Source organism: Corella eumyota, chromosome 7 (assembly GCF_963082875.1).
Source record: "Corella eumyota chromosome 7, kaCorEumy4.1, whole genome shotgun sequence".
Taxonomy (NCBI): domain Eukaryota; kingdom Metazoa; phylum Chordata; class Ascidiacea; order Phlebobranchia; family Corellidae; genus Corella; species Corella eumyota.
The window spans coordinates 6,571,843-6,596,760 of record NC_137496.1 but is presented as its reverse complement, the minus strand read 5'-3'; the positions used below and the strand labels follow the sequence as shown (position 1 = coordinate 6,596,760).

General features: G+C 27.6%; 12 non-coding genes across 12 annotated transcripts; 6 read left to right on the top strand and 6 right to left on the bottom strand.

Moving 5' to 3' along the window:
• The first annotated feature begins 156 nt into the window (after positions 1-156).
• On the top strand, positions 157-229 carry Trnak-uuu (transfer RNA lysine (anticodon UUU)). Its single transcript has one exon. It is a non-coding gene; the product is annotated as a tRNA-Lys (tRNA).
• A 1,573-nt stretch (positions 230-1,802) lies between these two features.
• On the bottom strand, positions 1,803-1,874 carry Trnae-uuc (transfer RNA glutamic acid (anticodon UUC)). Its single transcript has one exon. It is a non-coding gene; the product is annotated as a tRNA-Glu (tRNA).
• A 1,457-nt stretch (positions 1,875-3,331) lies between these two features.
• Trnak-uuu (transfer RNA lysine (anticodon UUU)) lies at positions 3,332-3,404 on the top strand. Its single transcript has one exon. It is a non-coding gene; the product is annotated as a tRNA-Lys (tRNA).
• Positions 3,405-8,122: 4,718 nt separating this feature from the next.
• On the bottom strand, positions 8,123-8,194 carry Trnae-uuc (transfer RNA glutamic acid (anticodon UUC)). The gene has a single exon. It is a non-coding gene; the product is annotated as a tRNA-Glu (tRNA).
• Positions 8,195-9,650: 1,456 nt separating this feature from the next.
• Positions 9,651-9,723, top strand: Trnak-uuu (transfer RNA lysine (anticodon UUU)). The gene has a single exon. It is a non-coding gene; the product is annotated as a tRNA-Lys (tRNA).
• A 1,558-nt stretch (positions 9,724-11,281) lies between these two features.
• On the bottom strand, positions 11,282-11,353 carry Trnae-uuc (transfer RNA glutamic acid (anticodon UUC)). The gene has a single exon. It is a non-coding gene; the product is annotated as a tRNA-Glu (tRNA).
• Positions 11,354-14,455: 3,102 nt separating this feature from the next.
• On the bottom strand, positions 14,456-14,527 carry Trnae-uuc (transfer RNA glutamic acid (anticodon UUC)). Its single transcript has one exon. It is a non-coding gene; the product is annotated as a tRNA-Glu (tRNA).
• Positions 14,528-15,984: 1,457 nt separating this feature from the next.
• Trnak-uuu (transfer RNA lysine (anticodon UUU)) lies at positions 15,985-16,057 on the top strand. Its single transcript has one exon. It is a non-coding gene; the product is annotated as a tRNA-Lys (tRNA).
• Positions 16,058-17,629: 1,572 nt separating this feature from the next.
• Positions 17,630-17,701, bottom strand: Trnae-uuc (transfer RNA glutamic acid (anticodon UUC)). The gene has a single exon. It is a non-coding gene; the product is annotated as a tRNA-Glu (tRNA).
• A 1,457-nt stretch (positions 17,702-19,158) lies between these two features.
• On the top strand, positions 19,159-19,231 carry Trnak-uuu (transfer RNA lysine (anticodon UUU)). Its single transcript has one exon. It is a non-coding gene; the product is annotated as a tRNA-Lys (tRNA).
• Positions 19,232-20,802: 1,571 nt separating this feature from the next.
• Positions 20,803-20,874, bottom strand: Trnae-uuc (transfer RNA glutamic acid (anticodon UUC)). The gene has a single exon. It is a non-coding gene; the product is annotated as a tRNA-Glu (tRNA).
• A 1,462-nt stretch (positions 20,875-22,336) lies between these two features.
• On the top strand, positions 22,337-22,409 carry Trnak-uuu (transfer RNA lysine (anticodon UUU)). Its single transcript has one exon. It is a non-coding gene; the product is annotated as a tRNA-Lys (tRNA).
• The last annotated feature ends 2,509 nt before the right edge of the window (positions 22,410-24,918 follow it).

The window sequence follows — 24,918 nt, the reverse complement described above, 5'->3', positions numbered from 1 at the left end:
ATAACAAAAATATAACAAATGTTTGTGTTTAATTATTTTTAAATAATTAAAATAGAAATAAAATATGAAGTGCATTTATATTTAATTGTTGCCAAAAAAACGTTTACAATCAGTAACTATAATCCAAGTTGCAAAACACACAGTAATAGAAAACGTGCCCGGTTAGCTCAGTTGGTAGAGCGTTGGACTTTTAATCCAACGGTCAAGGGTTCAAATCCCTTATCGGGCGTTGTTGTTTTTAAAATATGTGTTAATTCTAGATTAAGTTTAAAAATGTTAGACGATGTTGTGTGTAATTTTACTTATATTGCCATAAAAACAATTTGCTCTTGTTTTATTAGAAGAAATTACCAATATACACCACGTAGACTTAATTATGCAAATTTTTTTACATATAATTATTTAAATTACCAAAATTAGATAAATTGTGTAACATTTTTTGTATTACGTAATTTAAAATAAATTTTAGGTAAAATTATTTTAAATTTTATTGCAAAATCGTCATCCCAGTAAATATTATGCTGTACCAATCACACAGGCCATTAGTTGGCCGTTAATCGCGTCGAAGCGAAAAAAAGGGGCACCAACAACTGCTTTAAAGCGGGTGGAAAATTGGCTCTGTCTGCTGGGGTATTGCATTAACGCTTAAAGCTTTACAAAATAAAATGTAAAATATTTAAATTTTAAATATTCCAAACCAAATCTTTATTTAGTCAAATATACTTTTTTTTAAATTTGATACCTTTTTTTTTGTATATAAGTTTTTCTTCGATAAGTTTATGTTGGATCTGGAAAGGTCAACTGCACGAGCTAAACATATAGAAACAATTGTTTCTTGCAGGTTAAGTATTATTGGTTCTAATTGCCCGATGATTGAGCTGCTGATTAAGTGCTGTTACAGGGTTCGAAACCGAGACCTTAGTAGTGTAAGCAAGTGTTTTGGCCACTACACCACGCTGCCCGTTTAAAAACAACCACTTAAACACCCCTTTAAGACCTAAAGCGACTATTAAGTTGCTCTATTAACCGCTTTAAGCGTTAATCCAATACCCCAGCAGATAGTGGCGCATTTTCTCACCCGCTTGAATGCAGTTAATGGATCCAACTTTTTTTCGCTTCGAAGCGATAAAAGACTAACTAATTGGATAGAACACACACAACATATAAAATTATTAAATTACCACATACAATAGTATTTAAATTATCCAAATTGATTAAATTATAAATATTTACATTCTTTCTCTTATTAATCAGATAAATTTTTATAAATATATATATAGAAAATCTTAAAACAATATGCAGAAAAGGAACAATTGTATTGTAATTTAACATATTGTTTAAGTGATCAATACTAAGATGTTTTTTGTGTCTTTGCCTAATAAAAAAGTGTTTAATTCAGAATACAGTTTAAAATCGCAAAGCTCCAGTCTTGTTTTTTTTAAAATTAAGCTTTAATTTTTTTTATTATATAATGGATAATCGTTTCTTTCAATTTTATTAACTATGTATTACGAAAATTAATAATATAGCCAACATCTCAGCGGTCGCATCATAAAATCAATTGACAATTTGATCTCATGAACTAATTAAAAACTGCATTGGCTGAAAATCGAACCCGAGCGTGACAGGCGTGGATTCTACAACTAAACCACCAATGTTTATTAAAGTTCCGACCCCAGTAATTATACTTGGCTGACAAGAATAAACGCCAAAAAATTAATTATAATTCATTCTTACTAACAGATTTAAAGTAGCTGTGATTTTAACATAATAATATTTGTGTTATCAAAATTGAATAAAAATTCCTACACCGGGAATCGAACCCGGGCCGCCTGGGTGAAAGCCAGGAATCCTAACCCCTAGACCATGTAGGAGACATCTCATTACTCGTTACAAACGCTATGAAATTACCCAAATTAAAAATTTAATACAATTATGTCTAAATATTTAATTCGAATCCAGAAAACATTAAATATTTTCATTTATACCTATCTAATGATAACTATAATTATGAAAAATAACTATAATTATGTGCTTTACTAATTATTTATTTTGTTTTCCGTACAATACCTTGCAAACATTACGTTATGGACATTACGATTATCAAGGATATTTACAAAACTAAAACTAGTTTTTCTTACGTCGAAATATTAATGTTTTATTTCGTTTAATTCTTAAACTAAATTTTATTATAAACTAATCAGCTATAAACTTTGTTACTTGCTGTTTCAATTTTTATTAAAAAAATTATACGGAAATTAAAATAACCCATTCAGTTAGCAAAATTTAAAAATACTTGAAAATCTACAAAAAACTTTAACAAACTTTTATGTTTATTTTTTTTTAATTTTTTAAAATGCAAATAAAATACAAGATAAAATTATGTTTTATTTGCACCAGAAACTCGCAAAGTAATTTTAAACAAGAAACTTGGCACATAAAAATAAAAAGCGTTGTTAGGTGACTTAGTCGGTAGAATGTTGGAGTTTTAATTTAAAAGCTAATAATTCAAATCTATTATTAAGCGTTGTTGTTCCTACACAAATAAGTGCAAACTTTTAAACAAGATTTAAAATTTTAACAGTAATTTTCATCAATCTATGTTGTCATAAAATTTGTCCAAGTTAGTTTGTAATGTGAAAGTTGCCAATGTTCACGCTACAAACATAAATACACAAACTAACTGATACGTGGGTAATCAAATTATAAAAATTAACTAAATTGAAAAGTATCAAATATGTTAACTAATTTAAAGTTTAGATAAAATTTTTAAGTATGGTAGTTTAAAAAATCCTTTTAAACTCGCTACTCATAATATTTTTTAATCACTAACCAAACACATAACAACCGAATAATTTCCAAATTAATTTATGCATTGGAATTCAAATTATTCAACATGAATAAACAAAGTAATTTGATTAATATTCTGTTTTTGATTATAACTAATTGTTTAAACGTTAACTTACGCCTTTTAAATTTATGAAGTAAAACAATTAATCGGACAAAGTACCATCGTCACTTACTTCAGCGTATTGTTGATGTAGTAATTATTATAGTAATTCTAATTACAAATTATCTTTGCGTAATTGCCTCATAAAAGTAACTATCTCATTTACAAACCGAAGTCTGTCGATTTAACAGTTTGTAAATATAAGCGAGAGGGTTACTTAAAACAATAACAAAAATATAACAAATGTTTGTGTTTAATTATTTTTAAATAATTAAAATAGAAATAAAATATGAAGTGCATTTATATTTAATTGTTGCCAAAAAAACGTTTACAATCAGTAACTATAATCCAAGTTGCAAAACACACAGTAATAGAAAACGTGCCCGGTTAGCTCAGTCGGTAGAGCGTTGGACTTTTAATCCAACGGTCAAGGGTTCAAATCCCTTATCGGGCGTTGTTGTTTTTAAAATATGCGTTAATTCTAGATTAAGTTTAAAAATGTTAGACGATGTTGTGTGTAATTTTACTTATATTGCCATAAAAACAATTTGCTCTTGTTTTATTAAAAGAAATTACCAATATACACCACGTAGACTTAATTATGCAAATTTTTTTACATATAATTATTTAAATTACCAAAATTAGATAAATTGTGTAACATTTTTTGTATTACGTAATTTAAAATAAATTTTAGGTAAAATTATTTTAAATTTTATTGCAAAATCGTCATCCCAGTAAATATTATGCTGTACCAATCACACAGGCCATTAGTTGGCCGTTAATCGCGTCGAAGCGAAAAAAAGGGGCACCAACAACTGCTTTAAAGCGGGTGGAAAATGGGCTCTGTCTGCTGGGGTATTGCATTAACGCTTAAAGCTTTACAAAATAAAATGTAAAATATTTAAATTTTAAATATTCCAAACCAAATCTTTATTTAGTCAAATATACTTTTTTTTAAATTTGATACCTTTTTTTTTGTATATAAGTTTTTCTTCGATAAGTTTATGTTGGATCTGGAAAGGTCAACTGCACGAGCTAAACATATAGAAACAACTGTTTCTTGCAGGTTAAGTATTATTGGTTCTAATTGCCCGATGATCGAGCTGCTGATTAAGTGCTGTTACAGGGTTCGAAACCGAGACCTTAGTATAAGCAAGTGTTTTGGCCACTACACCTCGCTGCCGTATTAAAAACAACCATTTAAGACCTAAAGCGACTATTAAGTTGCTTTATTAACCGCTTTAAACGTTAATCCAATACCCCAGTAGATAGTGGCGCATTTTCCCACCCGCTTGAATGCAGTTAATGGATCCAACTTTTTTTCGCTTCGAAGCGATAAAAGACTAACTAATTGGATAAAACACACACAACATATAAAATTATTAATTTACCACATACAATAGTATTTAAATTATCCAAATTGAATAAATTATTAATATTTACACTCTTTCTCTTATTAATCAGATAAATTTTTATAAATATATATATAGAAAATCGTAAAACAATATGCAGCAAAGGGACAATTGTATTGTAATTTAACATATTGTTTAAGTGATCAATACTAAGATGTTTTCTGTGTCTTTGCCTAATAAAAAAGTGTTTAATTCAGAATACAGTTTAAAATCGCAAAGCTCCAGTCTTGTTTTTTTTAAAAATAAGCTTTAATTTTTTTTATTATATAATGGATAATCGTTTCTTTCAATTTTCTTAACTATGTATTATGAAAATTAATAATATAGCCAACATCTCAGCGGTCGCATCATAAAATCAATTGACAATTTGATCTCATGAACTAATTAAAAACTGCATTGGCTGAAAATCGAACCCGAGCGTGACAGGCGTGGATTCTACAACTAAACCACCAATGTTTATTAAAGTTCCGACCCCAGTAATTATACTTGGCTGACAAGAATAAACGCCAAAAAATTAATTATAATTCATTCTTACTAACAGATTTAAAGTAGCTGTGATTTTAACATAATAATATTTGTGTTATCAAAATTGAATAAAAATTCCTACACTGGGAATCGAACCCGGGCCGCCTGGGTGAAAGCCAGAAATCCTAACCCCTAGACCATGTAGGAGACATCTCATTACTCGTTACAAACGCTATGAAATTACCCAAATTAAAAATTTAATACAATTATGTCTAAATATTTAATTCGAATCCAGAAAACATTAAATATTTTCATTTATACCTATTTAATGATAACTATAATTATGAAAAATAACTATAATTATGTGCTTTACTAATTATTTATTTTGTTTTCCGTACAATACCTTGCAAACATTACGTTATGGACATTACGATTATCAAGGATATTTACAAAACTAAAACTAGTTTTTCTTACGTCGAAATATTAATGTTTTATTTCGTTTAATTCTTAAACTAAATTTTATTATAAACTAATCATTTATAAACTTTGTTACTTGCTGTTTCAATTTTTATTAAAAAAATTATACGGAAATTAAAATAACCCATTCAGTTAGCAAAATTTAAAAATACTTGAAAATCTACAAAAAACTTTAACAAACTTTTATGTTTATTTTTTTTAAATTTTTTAAAATGCAAATAAAATACAAGATAAAATTATGTTTTATTTGCACCAGAAACTCGCAAAGTAATTTTAAACAAGAAACTTGGCACATAAAAATAAAAAGCGTTGTTAGGTGACTTAGTCGGTAGAATGTTGGAGTTTTAATTTAAAAGCTAATAATTCAAATCTATTATTAAGCGTTGTTGTTCCTACACAAATAAGTGCAAACTTTTAAACAAGATTTAAAATTTTAACAGTAATTTTCATCAATCTATGTTGTCATAAAATTTGTCCAAGTTAGTTTGTAATGTGAAAGTTGCCAATGTTCACGCTACAAACATAAATACACAAACTAACTGATACGTGGGTAATCAAATTTTAAAAATTAACTAAATTGAAAAGTATCAAATATGTTAACTAATTTAAAGTTTAGATAAAATTTTTAAGTATGGTAGTTTAAAAAATCCTTTGAAACTCGCTACTCATAATATTTTTTAATCACTAACCAAACACATAACAACCGAATAATTTCCAAATTAATTTATGCATTGGAATTCGAATTATTCAACATGAATAAACAAAGTAATTTGATTAATATTCTGTTTTTGATTATAACTAATTGTTTAAACGTTAACTTACGCCTTTTAAATTTATGAAGTAAAACAATTAATCGGACAAAGTACCATCGTCACTTACTTCAGCGTATTGTTGATGTAGTAATTATTATAGTAATTCTAATTACAAATTATCTTTGCGTAATTGCCTCATAAAAGTAACTATCTCATTTACAAACCGAAGTCTGTCGATTTAACAGTTTGTAAATATAAGCGAGAGGGTTACTTAAAACAATAACAAAAATATAACAAATGTTTGTGTTTAATTATTTTTAAATAATTAAAATAGAAATAAAATATGAAGTGCATTTATATTTAATTGTTGCCAAAAAAACATTTACAATCAGTAACTATAATCCAAGTTGCAAAACACACAGTAATAGAAAACGTGCCCAGTTAGCTCAGTCGGTAGAGCGTTGGACTTTTAATCCAACGGTCAAGGGTTCAAATCCCTTATCGGGCGTTGTTGTTTTTAAAATATGTGTTAATTCTAGATTAAGTTTAAAAATGTTAGACGATGTTGTGTGTAATTTTACTTATATTGCCATAAAAACAATTTGCGCTTGTTTTATTAGAAGAAATTACCAATATACACCACACAGACTTAATTATGCAAATTTTTTTACATATGATTATTTAAATTACCAAAATTAGATAAATTGTGTAACATTTTTTGTATTACGTAATTTAAAAGAAATTTTAGGTAAAATTATTTTTAATTTCAATGCAAATTTGTCATCCCAGTAAATATTATGCTGTACCAATCACACAGGCCATTAGTTGGCCGTTAATCGCGTCGAAGCGAAAAAAAGGGGCACCAATAACTGCTTTGAAGCGGGTGGAAAATTGGCTCTGTCTGCTGGGGTATTGCATTAACGCTTAAAGCTTTAAAAAATAAAATGTAAAATATTTAAATTTTAAATATTCCAAACCAAATCTTTATTTAGTCAATTATACTTTTTTTTAAATTTGATACATTTTTTTTGTATATAAGTTTTTCTTCGATAAGTTTATGTTGGATCTGGAAAGGTCAACTGCACGAGCTAAACATATAGAAACAACTGTTTCTTGCAGGTTAAGTATTATTGGTTCTAATTGCCCGATGATCGAGCTGCTGATTAAGTGCTGTTACAGGGTTCGAAACCGAGACCTTAGTATAAGCAAGTGTTTTGGCCACTACACCTCGCTGCCGTATTAAAAACAACCATTTAAGACCTAAAGCGACTATTAAGTTGCTCTATTAACCGCTTTAAACGTTAATCCAATACCCCAGTAGATAGTGGCGCATTTTCCCACCCGCTTGAATGCAGTTAATGGATCCAACTTTTTTTCGCTTCGAAGCGATAAAAGACTAACTAATTGGATAAAACACACACAACATATAAAATTATTAATTTACCACATACAAAAGTATTTAAATTATCCAAATTGAATAAATTATTAATATTTACACTCTTTCTCTTATTAATCAGATAAATTTCTATAAATATATATATAGAAAATCGTAAAACAATATGCAGCAAAGGGACAATTGTATTGTAATTTAACATATTGTTTAAGTGTTCAATACTAAGATGTTTTCTGTGTCTTTGCCTAATAAAAAAGTGTTTAATTCAGAATACAGTTTAAAATCGCAAAGCTCCAGTCTTGTTTTTTTTTAAAATTAAGCTTTAATTTTTTTTATTATATAATGGATAATCGTTTCTTTCAATTTTCTTAACTATGTATTATGAAAATTAATAATATAGCCAACATCTCAGCGGTCGCATCATAAAATCAATTGACAATTTGATCTCATGAACTAATTAAAAACTGCATTGGCTGAAAATCGAACCCGAGCGTGACAGGCGTGGATTCTACAACTAAACCACCAATGTTTATTAAAGTTCCGACCCCAGTAATTATACTTGGCTGACAAGAATAAACGCCAAAAAATTAATTATAATTCATTCTTACTAACAGATTTAAAGTAGCTGTGATTTTAACATAATAATATTTGTGTTATCAAAACTGAATAAAAATTCCTACACCGGGAATCGAACCCGGGCCGCCTGGGTGAAAGCCAGAAATCCTAACCCCTAGACCATGTAGGAGACATCTCATTACTCGTTACAAACGCTATGAAATTACCCAAATTAAAAATTTAATACAATTATGTCTAAATATTTAATTCAAATCCAGAAAACATTAAATATTTTCATTTATACCTATTTAATGATAACTATAATTATGAAAAATAACTATAATTATGTGCTTTACTAATTATTTATTTTGTTTTCCGTACAATACCTTGCAAACATTACGTTATGGACATTACGATTATCAAGGATATTTACAAAACTAAAACTAGTTTTTCTTACGTCGAAATATTAATGTTTTATTTCGTTTAATTCTTAAACTAAATTTTATTATAAACTAATCAGCTATAAACTTTGTTACTTGCTGTTTCAATTTTTATTAAAAAAATTATACGGAAATTAAAATAACCCATTCAGTTAGCAAAATTTAAAAATACTTGAAAATCTACAAAAAACTTTAACAAACTTTTATGTTTATTTTTTTTTAATTTTTTAAAATGCAAATAAAATACAAGATAAAATTATGTTTTATTTGCACCAGAAACTCGCAAAGTAATTTTAAACAAGAAACTTGGCACATCAAAATAAAAAGCGTTGTTAGGTGACTTAGTCGGTAGAATGTTGGAGTTTTAATTTAAAAGCTAATAATTCAAATCTATTATTAAGCGTTGTTGTTCCTACATAAATAAGTGCAAACTTTTAAACAAGATTTAAAATTTTAACAGTAATTTCATCAATCTATGTTGTCATAAAATTTGTCCAAGTTAGTTTGTAATGTGAAAGTTGCCAATGTTCACGCTACAAACATAAATATACAAACTAACTGATACGTGGGTAATCAAATTATAAAAATTAACTAAATTGAAAAGTATCAAATATGTTAACTAATTTAAAGTTTAGATAAAATTTTTAAGTATGGTAGTTTAAAAAATCCTTTTAAACTCGCTACTCATAATATTTTTTAATCACTAACCAAACACATAACAACCGAATAATTTCCAAATTAATTTATGCATTGGAATTCGAATTATTCAACATGAATAAACAAAGTAATTTGATTAATATTCTGTTTTTGATTATAACTAATTGTTTAAACGTTAACTTAAGCCTTTTAAATTTATAAAGTAAAACAATTAATCGGACAAAGTACCATCGTCACTTACTTCAGCGTATTGTTGATGTAGTAATTATTATAGTAATTCTAATTACAAATTATCTTTGCGTAATTGCCTCATAAAAGTAACTATCTCATTTACAAACCGAAGTCTGTCGATTTAACAGTTTGTAAATATAAGCGAGAGGGTTACTTAAAACAATAACAAAAATATAACAAATGTTTGTGTTTAATTATATTTAAATAATTAAAATAGAAATAAAATATGAAGTGCATTTATATTTAATTGTTGCCAAAAAAACATTTACAATCAGTAACTATAATCCAAGTTGCAAAACACACAGTAATAGAAAACGTGCCCGGTTAGCTCAGTCGGTAGAGCGTTGGACTTTTAATCCAACGGTCAAGGGTTCAAATCCCTTATCGGGCGTTGTTGTTTTTAAAATATGTGTTAATTCTAGATTAAGTTTAAAAATGTTAGACGATGTTGTGTGTAATTTTACTTATATTGCCATAAAAACAATTTGCGCTTGTTTTATTAGAAGAAATTACCAATATACACCACACAGACTTAATTATGCAAATTTTTTTACATATGATTATTTAAATTACCAAAATTAGATAAATTGTGTAACATTTTTTGTATTACGTAATTTAAAAGAAATTTTAGGTAAAATTATTTTTAATTTCAATGCAAATTTGTCATCCCAGTAAATATTATGCTGTACCAATCACACAGGCCATTAGTTGGCCGTTAATCGCGTCGAAGCGAAAAAAAGGGGCACCAGTAACTGCTTTGAAGCGGGTGGAAAATTGGCTCTGTCTGCTGGGGTATTGCATTAACGCTTAAAGCTTTAAAAAATAAAATGTAAAATATTTAAATTTTAAATATTCCAAACCAAATCTTTATTTAGTCAATTATACTTTTTTTTAAATTTGATACATTTTTTTTGTATATAAGTTTTTCTTCGATAAGTTTATGTTGGATCTGGAAAGGTCAACTGCACGAGCTAAACATATAGAAACAACTGTTTCTTGCAGGTTAAGTATTATTGGTTCTAATTGCCCGATGATCGAGCTGCTGATTAAGTGCTGTTACAGGGTTCGAAACCGAGACCTTAGTATAAGCAAGTGTTTTGGCCACTACACCTCGCTGCCGTATTAAAAACAACCATTTAAGACCTAAAGCGACTATTAAGTTGCTCTATTAACCGCTTTAAACGTTAATCCAATACCCCAGTAGATAGTGGCGCATTTTCCCACCCGCTTGAATGCAGTTAATGGATCCAACTTTTTTTCGCTTCGAAGCGATAAAAGACTAACTAATTGGATAAAACACACACAACATATAAAATTATTAATTTACCACATACAAAAGTATTTAAATTATCCAAATTGAATAAATTATTAATATTTACACTCTTTCTCTTATTAATCAGATAAATTTCTATAAATATATATATAGAAAATCGTAAAACAATATGCAGCAAAGGGACAATTGTATTGTAATTTAACATATTGTTTAAGTGATCAATACTAAGATGTTTTCTGTGTCTTTGCCTAATAAAAAAGTGTTTAATTCAGAATACAGTTTAAAATCGCAAAGCTCCAGTCTTGTTTTTTTTTAAAATTAAGCTTTAATTTTTTTTATTATATAATGGATAATCGTTTCTTTCAATTTTCTTAACTATGTATTATGAAAATTAATAATATAGCCAACATCTCAGCGGTCGCATCATAAAATCAATTGACAATTTGATCTCATGAACTAATTAAAAACTGCATTGGCTGAAAATCGAACCCGAGCGTGACAGGCGTGGATTCTACAACTAAACCACCAATGTTTATTAAAGTTCCGACCCCAGTAATTATACTTGGCTGACAAGAATAAACGCCAAAAAATTAATTATAATTCATTCTTACTAACAGATTTAAAGTAGCTGTGATTTTAACATAATAATATTTGTGTTATCAAAACTGAATAAAAATTCCTACACCGGGAATCGAACCCGGGCCGCCTGGGTGAAAGCCAGAAATCCTAACCCCTAGACCATGTAGGAGACATCTCATTACTCGTTACAAACGCTATGAAATTACCCAAATTAAAAATTTAATACAATTATGTCTAAATATTTAATTCGAATCCAGAAAACATTAAATATTTTCATTTATACCTATTTAATGATAACTATAATTATGAAAAATAACTATAATTATGTGCTTTACTAATTATTTATTTTGTTTTCCGTACAATACCTTGCAAACATTACGTTATGGACATTACGATTATCAAGGATATTTACAAAACTAAAACTAGTTTTTCTTACGTCGAAATATTAATGTTTTATTTCGTTTAATTCTTAAACTAAATTTTATTATAAACTAATCAGCTATAAACTTTGTTACTTGCTGTTTCAATTTTTATTAAAAAAATTATACGGAAATTAAAATAACCCATTCAGTTAGCAAAATTTAAAAATACTTGAAAATCTACAAAAAACTTTAACAAACTTTTATGTTTATTTTTTTTTAATTTTTTAAAATGCAAATAAAATACAAGATAAAATTATGTTTTATTTGCACCAGAAACTCGCAAAGTAATTTTAAACAAGAAACTTGGCACATCAAAATAAAAAGCGTTGTTAGGTGACTTAGTCGGTAGAATGTTGGAGTTTTAATTTAAAAGCTAATAATTCAAATCTATTATTAAGCGTTGTTGTTCCTACACAAATAAGTGCAAACTTTTAAACAAGATTTAAAATTTTAACAGTAATTTTCATCAATCTATGTTGTCATAAAATTTGTCCAAGTTAGTTTGTAATGTGAAAGTTGCCAATGTTCACGCTACAAACATAAATATACAAACTAACTGATACGTGGGTAATCAAATTATAAAAATTAACTAAATTGAAAAGTATCAAATATGTTAACTAATTTAAAGTTTAGATAAAATTTTTAAGTATGGTAGTTTAAAAAATCCTTTTAAACTCGCTACTCATAATATTTTTTAATCACTAACCAAACACATAACAACCGAATAATTTCCAAATTAATTTATGCATTGGAATTCGAATTATTCAACATGAATAAACAAAGTAATTTGATTAATATTCTGTTTTTGATTATAACTAATTGTTTAAACGTTAACTTACGCCTTTTAAATTTATGAAGTAAAACAATTAATCGGACAAAGTACCATCGTCACTTACTTCAGCGTATTGTTGATGTAGTAATTATTATAGTAATACTAATTACAAATTATCTTTGCGTAATTGCCTCATAAAAGTAACTATCTCATTTACAAACCGAAGTCTGTCGATTTAACAGTTTGTAAATATAAGCGAGAGGGTTACTTAAAACAATAACAAAAATATAACAAATGTTTGGGTTTAATTATTTTTAAATAATTAAAATAGAAATAAAATATGAAGTGCATTTATATTTAATTGTTGCCAAAAAAACGTTTACAATCAGTAACTATAATCCAAGTTGCAAAACACACAGTAATAGCAAACGTCCCCGGTTAGCTCAGTCGGTAGAGCGTTGGACTTTTAATCCAACGGTCAAGGGTTCAAATCCCTTATCGGGCGTTGTTGTTTTTAAAATATGTGTTAATTCTAGATTAAGTTTAAAAATGTTAGACGATGTTGTGTGTAATTTTACTTATATTGCCATAAAAACAATTTGCGCTTGTTTTATTAGAAGAAATTACCAATATACACCACACAGACTTAATTATGCAAATTTTTTTACATATGATTATTTAAATTACCAAAATTAGATAAATTGTGTAACATTTTTTGTATTACGTAATTTAAAAGAAATTTTAGGTAAAATTATTTTTAATTTCAATGCAAATTTGTCATCCCAGTAAATATTATGCTGTACCAATCACACAGGCCATTAGTTGGCCGTTAATCGCGTCGAAGCGAAAAAAAGGGGCACCAATAACTGCTTTGAAGCGGGTGGAAAATTGGCTCTGTCTGCTGGGGTATTGCATTAACGCTTAAAGCTTTAAAAAATAAAATGTAAAATATTTAAATTTTAAATATTCCAAACCAAATCTTTATTTAGTCAATTATACTTTTTTTTTAATTTGATACATTTTTTTTGTATATAAGTTTTTCTTCGATAAGTTTATGTTGGATCTGGAAAAGTCAACTGCACGAGCTAAACATATAGAAACAACTGTTTCTTGCAGGTTAAGTATTATTGGTTCTAATTGCCCGATGATCGAGCTGCTGATTAAGTGCTGTTACAGGGTTCGAAACCGAGACCTTAGTAGTGTAAGCAAGTGTTTTGGCCACTACACCTCGCTGCCGTATTAAAAACAACCATTTAAACACCCCTTTAAGACCTAAAGCGACTATTAAGTTGCTCTATTAACCGCTTTAAGCGTTAATCCAATACCCCAGCAGATAGTGGCGCATTTTCCCACCCGCTTGAATGCAGTTAATGGATCCAACTTTTTTTCGCTTCGAAGCGATAAAAGACTAACTAATTGGATAAAACACACACAACATATAAAATTATTAATTTACCAAATACAATAGTATTTAAATTATCCAAATTGAATAAATTATTAATATTTACACTCTTTCTCTTATTAATCAGATAAATTTTTATAAATATATATATAGAAAATCGTAAAACAATATGCAGCAAAGGGACAATTGTATTGTAATTTAACATATTGTTTAAGTGATCAATACTAAGATGTTTTCTGTGTCTTTGCCTAATAAAAAAGTGTTTAATTCAGAATACAGTTTAAAATCGCAAAGCTCCAGTCTTGTTTTTTTTTAAATTAAGTTTTAATTTTTTTTATTATATAATGGATAATCGTTTCTTTCAATTTTCTTAACTATGTATTATGAAAATTAATAATATAGCCAACATCTCAGCGGTCGCATCACAAAATCAATTGACAATTTGATCTCATGAACTAATTAAAAACTGCATTGGCTGAAAATCGAACCCGAGCGTGACAGGCGTGGATTCTACAACTAAACCACCAATGTTTATTAAAGTTCCGACCCCAGTAATTATACTTGGCTAACAAGAATAAACGCCAAAAAATTAATTATAATTCATTCTTACTAACAGATTTAAAGTAGCTGTGATTTTAACATAATAATATTTGTGTTATCAAAATTGAATAAAAATTCCTACACCGGGAATCGAACCCGGGCCGCCTGGGTGAAAGCCAGGAATCCTAACCCCTAGACCATGTAGGAGACATCTCATTACTCGTTACAAACGCTATGAAATTACCCAAATTAAAAATTTAATACAATTATGTCTAAATATTTAATTCGAATCCAGAAAACATTAAATATTTTCATTTATACCTATTTAATGATAACTATAATTATGAAAAATAACTATAATTATGTGCTTTACTAATTATTTATTTTGTTTTCCGTACAATACCTTGCAAACATTACGTTATGGACATTACGATTATCAAGGATATTTACAAAACTAAAACTAGTTTTTCTTACGTCGAAATATTAATGTTTTATTTCGTTTAATTCTTAAACTAAATTTTATTATAAACTAATCAGCTATAAACTTTGTTACTTGCTGTTTCAATTTTTATTAAAAAAATTATACGGAAATTAAAATAACCCATTCAGTTAGCAAAATTTAAAAATACTTGAAAATCTACAAAAAACTTTAACAAACTTTTATGTTTATTTTTTTTTAATTTTTTAAAATGCAAATAAAATACAAGATAAAATTATGTTTTATTTGCACCAGAAACTCGCAAAGTAATTTTAAACAAGAAACTTGGCACATCAAAATAAAAAGCGTTGTTAGGTGACTTAGTCGGTAGAATGTTGGAGTTTTAATTTAAAAGCTAATAATTCAAATCTATTATTAAGCGTTGTTGTTCCTACACAAATAAGTGCAAACTTTTAAACAAGATTTAAAATTTTAACAGTAATTTTCATCAATCTATGTTGTCATAAAATTTGTCCAAGTTAGTTTGTAATGTGAAAGTTGCCAATGTTCACGCTACAAACATAAATACACAAACTAACTGATACGTGGGTAATCAAATTATAAAAATTAACTAAATTGAAAAGTATCAAATATGTTAACTAATTTAAAGTTTAGATAAAATTTTTAAGTATGGTAGTTTAAAAAATCCTTTTAAACTCGCTACTCATAATATTTTTTAATCACTAACCAAACACATAACAACCGAATAATTTCCAAATTAATTTATGCATTGGAATTCGAATTATTCAACATGAATAAACAAAGTAATTTGATTAATATTCTGTTTTTGATTATAACTAATTGTTTAAACGTTAACTTACGCCTTTTAAATTTATGAAGTAAAACAATTAATCGGACAAAGTACCATCGTCACTAACTTCAGCGTATTGTTGATGTAGTAATTATTATAGTAATTCTAATTACAAATTATCTTTGCGTAATTGCCTCATAAAAGTAACTATCTCATTTACAAACCGAAGTCTGTCGATTTAACAGTTTGTAAATATAAGCGAGAGGGTTACTTAAAACAATAACAAAAATATAACAAATGTTTGTGTTTAATTATTTTTAAATAATTAAAATAGAAATAAAATATGAAGTGCATTTATATTTAATTGTTGCCAAAAAAACGTTTACAATCAGTAACTATAATCCAAGTTGCAAAACACACAGTAATAGAAAACGTGCCCGGTTAGCTCAGTCGGTAGAGCGTTGGACTTTTAATCCAACGGTCAAGGGTTCAAATCCCTTATCGGGCGTTGTTGTTTTTAAAATATGTGTTAATTCTAGATTAAGTTTAAAAATGTTAGACGATGTTGTGTGTAATTTTACTTATATTGCCATAAAAACAATTTGCTCTTGTTTTATTAGAAGAAATTACCAATATACACCACGTAGACTTAATTATGCAAATTTTTTTACATATAATTATTTAAATTACCAAAATTAGATAAATTGTGTAACATTTTTTGTATTACGTAATTTAAAATAAATTTTAGGTAAAATTATTTTAAATTTTATTGCAAAATCGTCATCCCAGTAAATATTATGCTGTACCAATCACACAGGCCATTAGTTGGCCGTTAATCGCGTCGAAGCGAAAAAAAGGGGCACCAACAACTGCTTTAAAGCGGGTGGAAAATTGGCTCTGTCTGCTGGGGTATTGCATTAACGCTTAAAGCTTTAAAAAATAAAATGTAAAATATTTAAATTTTAAATATTCCAAACCAAATCTTTATTTAGTCAATTATACTTTTTTTTTAATTTGATACATTTTTTTTGTATATAAGTTTTTCTTCGATAAGTTTATGTTGGATCTGGAAAAGTCAACTGCACGAGCTAAACATATAGAAACAACTGTTTCTTGCAGGTTAAGTATTATTGGTTCTAATTGCCCGATGATCGAGCTGCTGATTAAGTGCTGTTACAGGGTTCGAAACCGAGACCTTAGTAGTGTAAGCAAGTGTTTTGGCCACTACACCTCGCTGCCGTATTAAAAACAACCATTTAAACACCCCTTTAAGACCTAAAGCGACTATTAAGTTGCTCTATTAACCGCTTTAAGCGTTAATCCAATACCCCAGCAGATAGTGGCGCATTTTCCCACCCGCTTGAATGCAGTTAATGGATCCAACTTTTTTTCGCTTCGAAGCGATAAAAGACTAACTAATTGGATAAAACACACACAACATATAAAATTATTAATTTACCAAATACAATAGTATTTAAATTATCCAAATTGAATAAATTATTAATATTTACACTCTTTCTCTTATTAATCAGATAAATTTTTATAAATATATATATAGAAAATCGTAAAACAATATGCAGAAAAGGAACAATTGTATTGTAATTTAACATATTGTTTAAGTGATCAATACTAAGATGTTTTTTGTGTCTTTGCCTAATAAAAAAGTGTTTAATTCAGAATACAGTTTAAAATCGCAAAGCTCCAGTCTTGTTTTTTTTAAAATTAAGCTTTAATTTTTTTTATTATATAATGGATAATCGTTTCTTTCAATTTTCTTAACTATGTATTATGAAAATTAATAATATAGTCAACATCTCAGCGGTCGCATCATAAAATCAATTGACAATTTGATCTCATGAACTAATTAAAAACTGCATTGGCTGAAAATCGAACCCGAGCGTGACAGGCGTGGATTCTACAACTAAACCACCAATGTTTATTAAAGTTCCGACCCCAGTAATTATACTTGGCTGACAAGAATAAACGCCAAAAAATTAATTATAATTCATTCTTACTAACAGATTTAAAGTAGCTGTGATTTTAACATAATAATATTTGTGTTATCAAAATTGAATAAAAATTCCTACACCGGGAATCGAACCCGGGCCGCCTGGGTGAAAGCCAGGAATCCTAACCCCTAGACCATGTAGGAGACATCTCATTACTCGTTACAAACGCTATGAAATTACCCAAATTAAAAATTTAATACAATTATGTCTAAATATTTAATTCGAATCCAGAAAACATTAAATATTTTCATTTATACCTATCTAATGATAACTATAATTATGAAAAATAACTATAATTATGTGCTTTACTAATTATTTATTTTGTTTTCCGTACAATACCTTGCAAACATTACGTTATGGACATTACGATTATCAAGGATATTTACAAAACTAAAACTAGTTTTTCTTACGTCGAAATATTAATGTTTTATTTCGTTTAATTCTTAAACTAAATTTTATTATAAACTAATCAGCTATAAACTTTGTTACTTGCTGTTTCAATTTTTATTAAAAAAATTATACGGAAATTAAAATAACCCATTCAGTTAGCAAAATTTAAAAATACTTGAAAATCTACAAAAAACTTTAACAAACTTTTATGTTTATTTTTTTTTAATTTTTTAAAATGCAAATAAAATACAAGATAAAATTATGTTTTATTTGCACCAGAAACTCGCAAAGTAATTTTAAACAAGAAACTTGGCACATAAAAATAAAAAGCGTTGTTAGGTGACTTAGTCGGTAGAATGTTGGAGTTTTAATTTAAAAGCTAATAATTCAAATCTATTATTAAGCGTTGTTGTTCCTACACAAATAAGTGCAAACTTTTAAACAAGATTTAAAATTTTAACAGTAATTTTCATCAATCTATGTTGTCATAAAATTTGTCCAAGTTAGTTTGTAATGTGAAAGTTGCCAATGTTCACGCTACAAACATAAATACACAAACTAACTGATACGTGGGTAATCAAATTATAAAAATTAACTAAATTGAAAAGTATCAAATATGTTAACTAATTTAAAGTTTAGATAAAATTTTTAAGTATGGTAGTTTAAAAAATCCTTTTAAACTCGCTACTCATAATATTTTTTAATCACTAACCAAACACATAACAACCGAATAATTTCCAAATTAATTTATGCATTGGAATTCGAATTATTCAACATGAATAAACAAAGTAATTTGATTAATATTCTGTTTTTGATTATAACTAATTGTTTAAACGTTAACTTACGCCTTTTAAATTTATAAAGTAAAACAATTAATCGGACAAAGTACCATCGTCACTTACTTCAGCGTATTGTTGATGTAGTAATTATTATAGTAATTCTAATTACAAATTATCTTTGCGTAATTGCCTCATAAAAGTAACTATCTCATTTACAAACCGAAGTCTGTCGATTTAACAGTTTGTAAATATAAGCGAGAGGGTTACTTAAAACAATAACAAAAATATAACAAATGTTTGTGTTTAATTATATTTAAATAATTAAAATAGAAATAAAATATGAAGTGCATTTATATTTAATTGTTGCCAAAAAAACATTTACAATCAGTAACTATAATCCAAGTTGCAAAACACACAGTAATAGAAAACGTGCCCGGTTAGCTCAGTCGGTAGAGCGTTGGACTTTTAATCCAACGGTCAAGGGTTCAAATCCCTTATCGGGCGTTGTTGTTTTTAAAATATGCGTTAATTCTAGATTAAGTTTAAAAATGTTAGACGATGTTGTGTGTAATTTTACTTATATTGCCATAAAAACAATTTGCTCTTGTTTTATTAAAAGAAATTACCAATATACACCACGTAGACTTAATTATGCAAATTTTTTTACATATAATTATTTAAATTACCAAAATTAGATAAATTGTGTAACATTTTTTGTATTACGTAATTTAAAATAAATTTTAGGTAAAATTATTTTAAATTTTATTGCAAAATCGTCATCCCAGTAAATATTATGCTGTACCAATCACACAGGCCATTAGTTGGCCGTTAATCGCGTCGAAGCGAAAAAAAGGGGCACCAACAACTGCTTTAAAGCGGGTGGAAAATTGGCTCTGTCTGCTGGGGTATTGCATTAACGCTTAAAGCTTTACAAAATAAAATGTAAAATATTTAAATTTTAAATATTCCAAACCAAATCTTTATTTAGTCAAATATACTTTTTTTTAAATTTGATACCTTTTTTTTTGTATATAAGTTTTTCTTCGATAAGTTTATGTTGGATCTGGAAAGGTCAACTGCACGAGCTAAACATATAGAAACAACTGTTTCTTGCAGGTTAAGTATTATTGGTTCTAATTGCCCGATGATCGAGCTGCTGATTAAGTGCTGTTACAGGGTTCGAAACCGAGACCTTAGTATAAGCAAGTGTTTTGGCCACTACACCTCGCTGCCGTATTAAAAACAACCACTTAAACACCCCTTTAAGACCTAAAGCGACTATTAAGTTGCTCTATTAACCGCTTTAAGCGTTAATCCAATACCCCAGCAGATAGTGGCGCATTTTCCCACCCGCTTGAATGCAGTTAATGGATCCAACTTTTTTTCGCTTCGAAGCGATAAAAGACTAACTAATTGGATAAAACACACACAACATATAAAATTATTAATTTACCACATACAATAGTATTTAAATTATCCAAATTGAATAAATTATTAATATTTACACTCTTTCTCTTATTAATCAGATAAATTTTTATAAATATATATATAGAAAATCGTAAAACAATATGCAGCAAAGGGACAATTGTATTGTAATTTAACATATTGTTTAAGTGATCAATACTAAGATGTTTTCTGTGTCTTTGCCTAATAAAAAAGTGTTTAATTCAGAATACAGTTTAAAATCGCAAAACTCCAGTCTTGTTTTTTTTTAAAATTAAGCTTTAATTTTTTTTATTATATAATGGATAATCGTTTCTTTCAATTTTCTTAACTATGTATTATGAAAATTAATAATATAGCCAACATCTCAGCGGTCGCATCATAAAATCAATTGACAATTTGATCTCATGAACTAATTAAAAACTGCATTGGCTGAAAATCGAACCCGAGCGTGACAGGCGTGGATTCTACAACTAAACCACCAATGTTTATTAAAGTTCCGACCCCAGTAATTATACTTGGCTGACAAGAATAAACGCCAAAAAATTAATTATAATTCATTCTTACTAACAGATTTAAAGTAGCTGTGATTTTAACATAATAATATTTGTGTTATCAAAATTGAATAAAAATTCCTACACCGGGAATCGAACCCGGGCCGCCTGGGTGAAAGCCAGGAATCCTAACCCCTAGACCATGTAGGAGACATCTCATTACTCGTTACAAACGCTATGAAATTACCCAAATTAAAAATTTAATACAATTATGTCTAAATATTTAATTCGAATCCAGAAAACATTAAATATTTTCATTTATACCTATTTAATGATAACTATAATTATGAAAAATAACTATAATTATGTGCTTTACTAATTATTTATTTTGTTTTCCGTACAATACAATACCTTGCAAACATTACGTTATGGACATTACGATTATCAAGGATATTTACAAAACTAAAACTAGTTTTTCTTACGTCGAAATATTAATGTTTTATTTCGTTTAATTCTTAAACTAAATTTTATTATAAACTAATCAGCTATAAACTTTGTTACTTGCTGTTTCAATTTTTATTAAAAAAATTATACGGAAATCAAAATAACCCATTCAGTTAGCAAAATTTAAAAATACTTGAAAATCTACAAAAAACTTTAACAAACTTTTATGTTTATTTTTTTTTAATTTTTTAAAATGCAAATAAAATACAAGATAAAATTATGTTTTATTTGCACCAGAAACTCGCAAAGTAATTTTAAACAAGAAATTTGGCACATAAAAATAAAAAGCGTTGTTAGGTGACTTAGTCGGTAGAATGTTGGAGTTTTAATTTAAAAGCTAATAATTCAAATCTATTATTAAGCGTTGTTGTTCCTACACAAATAAGTGCAAACTTTTAAACAAGATTTAAAATTTTAACAGTAATTTTCATCAATCTATGTTGTCATAAAATTTGTCCAAGTTAGTTTGTAATGTGAAAGTTGCCAATGTACACGCTACAAACATAAATACACAAACTAACTAATACATGGGTAATCAAATTATAAAAATTACCTAAATTGAAAAGTATCAAATATGTTAACTAATTTGAAGTTTAGATAAAATTTTTAAGTATGGTAGTTTAAAAAATCCTTTGAAACTCGCTACTCATAATATTTTTTAATCACTAACCAAACACATAACAACCGAATATTTCCCAAATTAATTTATGCATTGGAATTCGAATTATTCAACATGAATAAACAAAGTAATTTGATTAATATTCTGTTTTTGATTATAACTAATTGTTTAAACGTTAACTTACGCCTTTTAAATTTATGAAGTAAAACAATTAATCGGACAAAGTACCATCGTCACTTACTTCAGCGTATTGTTGATGTAGTAATTATTATAGTAATTTTAATTACAAATTATCTTTGCGTAATTGCCTCATAAAAGTAACTATCTCATTTACAAACCGAAGTCTGTCGATTTAACAGTTTGTAAATATAAGCGAGAGGGTTACTTAAAACAATAACAAAAATATAACAAATGTTTGGGTTTAATTATTTTTAAATAATTAAAATAGAAATAAAATATGAAGTGCATTTATATTTAATTGTTGCCAAAAAAACGTTTACAATCAGTAACTATAATCCAAGTTGCAAAACACACAGTAATAGAAAACGTGCCCGGTTAGCTCAGTCGGTAGAGCGTTGGACTTTTAATCCAACGGTCAAGGGTTCAAATCCCTTATCGGGCGTTGTTGTTTTTAAAATATGTGTTAAATCTTGATTAAGTTTAAAAATGTTAGACGATGTTGTGTGTAAATTTACTTATATTGCCATAAAAACAATTTGCTCTTGTTTTATTAGAAGAAATTACCAATATACACCACACAGACTTAATTATGCAAATTTTTTTACATATGATTATTTAAATTACCAAAATTAGATAAATTGTGTAACATTTTTTGTATTACGTAATTTAAAAGAAATTTTAGGTAAAATTATTTTTAATTTCAATGCAAATTTGTCATCCCAGTAAATATTATGCTGTACCAATCACACAGGCTATTAGTTGGCCGTTAATCGCGTCGAAGCGAAAAAAAGGGGCACCAATAACTGCTTTGAAGCGGGTGGAAAATTGGCTCTGTCTGCTGGGGTATTGCATTAACGCTTAAAGCTTTAAAAAATAAAATGTAAAATATTTAAATTTTAAATATTCCAAACCAAATCTTTATTTAGTCAATTATACTTTTTTTTAAATTTGATACATTTTTTTTCTATATAAGTTTTTCTTCGATAAGTTTATGTTGGATCTGGAAAGGTCAACTGCACGAGCTAAACATATAGAAACAACTGTTTCTTGCAGGTTAAGTATTATTGGTTCTAATTGCCCGATGATCGAGCTGCTGATTAAGTGCTGTTACAGGGTTCGAAACCGAGACCTTAGTATAAGCAAGTGTTTTGGCCACTACACCTCGCTGCCGTATTAAAAACAACCATTTAAGACCTAAAGCGACTATTAAGTTGCTTTATTAACCGCTTTAAACGTTAATCCAATACCCCAGTAGATAGTGGCGCATTTTCCCACCCGCTTGAATGCAGTTAATGGATCCAACTTTTTTTCGCTTCGAAGCGATAAAAGACTAACTAATTGGATAAAACACACACAACATATAAAATTATTAATTTACCACATACAATAGTATTTAAATTATCCAAATTGAATAAATTATTAATATTTACACTCTTTCTCTTATTAATCAGATAAATTTTTATAAATATATATATAGAAAATCGTAAAACAATATGCAGCAAAGGGACAATTGTATTGTAATTTAACATATTGTTTAAGTGATCAATACTAAGATGTTTTCTGTGTCTTTGCCTAATAAAAAAGTGTTTAATTCAGAATACAGTTTAAAATCGCAAAGCTCCAGTCTTGTTTTTTTTAAAAATAAGCTTTAATTTTTTTTATTATATAATGGATAATCGTTTCTTTCAATTTTCTTAACTATGTATTATGAAAATTAATAATATAGCCAACATCTCAGCGGTCGCATCATAAAATCAATTGACAATTTGATCTCATGAACTAATTAAAAACTGCATTGGCTGAAAATCGAACCCGAGCGTGACAGGCGTGGATTCTACAACTAAACCACCAATGTTTATTAAAGTTCCGACCCCAGTAATTATACTTGGCTGACAAGAATAAACGCCAAAAAATTAATTATAATTCATTCTTACTAACAGATTTAAAGTAGCTGTGATTTTAACATAATAATATTTGTGTTATCAAAATTGAATAAAAATTCCTACACTGGGAATCGAACCCGGGCCGCCTGGGTGAAAGCCAGAAATCCTAACCCCTAGACCATGTAGGAGACATCTCATTACTCGTTACAAACGCTATGAAATTACCCAAATTAAAAATTTAATACAATTATGTCTAAATATTTAATTCGAATCCAGAAAACATTAAATATTTTCATTTATACCTATTTAATGATAACTATAATTATGAAAAATAACTATAATTATGTGCTTTACTAATTATTTATTTTGTTTTCCGTACAATACCTTGCAAACATTACGTTATGGACATTACGATTATCAAGGATATTTACAAAACTAAAACTAGTTTTTCTTACGTCGAAATATTAATGTTTTATTTCGTTTAATTCTTAAACTAAATTTTATTATAAACTAATCAGCTATAAACTTTGTTACTTGCTGTTTCAATTTTTATTAAAAAAATTATACGGAAATTAAAATAACCCATTCAGTTAGCAAAATTTAAAAATACTTGAAAATCTACAAAAAACTTTAACAAACTTTTATGTTTATTTTTTTTAAATTTTTTAAAATGCAAATAAAATACAAGATAAAATTATGTTTTATTTGCACCAGAAACTCGCAAAGTAATTTTAAACAAGAAACTTGGCACATAAAAATAAAAAGCGTTGTTAGGTGACTTAGTCGGTAGAATGTTGGAGTTTTAATTTAAAAGCTAATAATTCAAATCTATTATTAAGCGTTGTTGTTCCTACACAAATAAGTGCAAACTTTTAAACAAGATTTAAAATTTTAACAGTAATTTTCATCAATCTATGTTGTCATAAAATTTGTCCAAGTTAGTTTGTAATGTGAAAGTTGCCAATGTTCACGCTACAAACATAAATACACAAACTAACTGATACGTGGGTAATCAAATTTTAAAAATTAACTAAATTGAAAAGTATCAAATATGTTAACTAATTTAAA